Raw genomic sequence first — 2517 nt, forward strand, 5'->3', positions numbered from 1 at the left:
AGTCCTCGACCGGTCTCTTGAAGTATGTTAAAGGATTTAACCACCTCTTTTGAATCCTTTATTATAGTCCCATCATCGAGATAATTGGCATGAAGAAGAAGTTTAGAATTGTCTTTGATCTATTGAGTAAGTGGATGTAGCACAAGAGCAAAAAGGAGTGAACCTAACAGGTCACCTTATTACATTCTAGTGGCTGGCATAATATGCCCATCCTTGAGGTATAACCTTGTTGCTTGAACATGAAGAAATTCAACCCATAAGGAAATAGATGGTCATCTCACCCTCACCTATTATAGTAGGGTTGGTCGATCTATAAGCTTGAAATCATTTGTGAAATATATTAGGAGGATAACCAAAGATCCATCTCCATATCTATTACTCAACATCATGTTAGCACTATGAAAAGTGGCCTCCTCCAAAAAAATTGTTGTTGCAAGGACTTACAATTGCAAATATGTAGTTAATTAAAATAAAGGTCCTACCGGGAGTCAAACCCAGGTCACTGGATTCAAAGTCCAGAGTGCTAACCACTACACCATAGAACCAGATGATAAAATTTTGGTCTTGTAAGAATTTGAACCATGGAAACTAAGTATGGGCGTGATATTTTTCCATTTATACTAAGATTCCATAAATTTTATATTCAACACGTTTTTTATTTTGTCAATAATGTTTTCGACTAGCATCATTTTGAATTCTTGTTTGTTTCTAGAAACTAGACTTGATTACCTTCACTTTAAATATATGTTTTTGTTACTTTTGACTTAGTATTGATACTTAAAAACCTTTTTACAAGTTAGATAAAAGTTGATTGTGTTGTTTTAGAAATTATGCAGAAATTTGTTGTCACATAGCTAGTTTCGAATTGATATAACTAGAAATAGAAATCTCCAATCGGGATGAGACTAGTTGCATTTGAAAGAGAGTTCTATAATTTTTATCATACCTTTATAGCATTTTGTGCTATTGTAAAGTTGATTGTTCTGTTTTAGAAATTATGCATCAAATCATTGTGACATGTTGGTTTCAAATTGATGAAACTTGAATTAGAAAACTCCAATTGGGATGAGACCAAATTCATTTAAAAGATAATCTACATAACTTTTATAATGGAGATTTTTATATATTTTTACCATACATTTACTATTATGAAGTTGGCGTTTTTGTTTTACAAATTATGCAGAAAATTGATTTGATTTAGCCGGGTTTTACTTGATATAACTAAGTCTAGGAAACTCTAAATTGGATGGCATGAATTATATTAAAAAGATAATGTATATTAATATATTATTAGAAAGTTTAGTATTTTAATGTCACTCCAATTCTTTATGATTAATTCATGAATGCAATTGATATTATAGAACTTCAGGAAACATTTTAGATACCTTTAATTGAATTATTGTTTAATTACCTTTAACATTATGGTTAAATCTCCAAATACACTATAGAAGTTTGAAGATAAATAATTTGAGTGTTATAAGATGAAGGAAATAACTATATTAGTACTTAGTAAGCAAGTTACTAGACCCAAGTAAAATTAAGTTAGAAAGAAAGAAACGACAAGAAACAATGGATATGTCAATATGTATTTGGTATGTAAAAGAAACTAGCATTAATACTTAGAAATCAAGTCTCTAAGTTCGAGTTATAGTTAGATTGAAATAAAATTACAAATTTAGTACTTAAGGATAAATTTCCTAGATTATTATAAAGAAAGAAAAGTATATGAATATGAATCTTAAGTGATATTACAATATGAATATTATCAAATATGCTTCATGTTAGCAAATATTATGAATCTATATAATTATAATTATAATTACTATATTCCATTAAAGGTGAGCGGGATTATATAATATTATAAACTAAAAACCCATTGAAAATCATGATAGTTGGGACACTAACTATTGTTATTAAGACATGGTTGCAGTGGATTTGACTTTTTTAGATTGTCTCACGCATAAAGAATTGACTAAAATGTTATATATATATATATATATATATATATATATATATATATATATATATATATATATATATATATATATAAAAAAATATAATATAATATAATATAATGATTATATTATGTTAATGGCAGGGACGAAGCCATTCATGGCAAAGTGTAGGCCCATGCCCCCACTAATTTTTAAACTATCTACATTTAATATCATATACTATACTAATATAAAGTATATCCAGCACTATTATATCTTAGGATAAAAGCATATAATCAAATACAAGAATTGCATGTGACAACTTAATAATAATAATTATACATGATTGGATTGTTATGTTACATAGTAGAGAATTGATAATAAATTATCAAAATGGGTTTTTCAATTACAACGTGACTGACATGTCATTTTCTTTACTTATTTAACATTTTCCATAATATATATTATTTATCATCTAATATTATAAATAGTTAATTTGAAAAGTGTTTCATATATCATATATCTAATATTATTATATACATATTATTAATTTCTAAATAATTTCTATTATATAAATAATTAG

At 26.7% G+C, this 2517-nt stretch overlaps 1 non-coding gene across 1 annotated transcript; it reads right to left on the minus strand.

Moving 5' to 3' along the window:
- Positions 1 to 473: 473 nt before the first annotated feature.
- On the minus strand, positions 474 to 545 carry TRNAQ-UUG (transfer RNA glutamine (anticodon UUG)). Its single transcript has one exon. It is a non-coding gene; the product is annotated as a tRNA-Gln (tRNA).
- Positions 546 to 2517: the final 1972 nt, after the last annotated feature.

The sequence above is a fragment of the Lathyrus oleraceus genome, chromosome 5 (genome assembly GCF_024323335.1).
Source record: "Lathyrus oleraceus cultivar Zhongwan6 chromosome 5, CAAS_Psat_ZW6_1.0, whole genome shotgun sequence".
Lineage (NCBI taxonomy): Eukaryota > Viridiplantae > Streptophyta > Magnoliopsida > Fabales > Fabaceae > Lathyrus > Lathyrus oleraceus.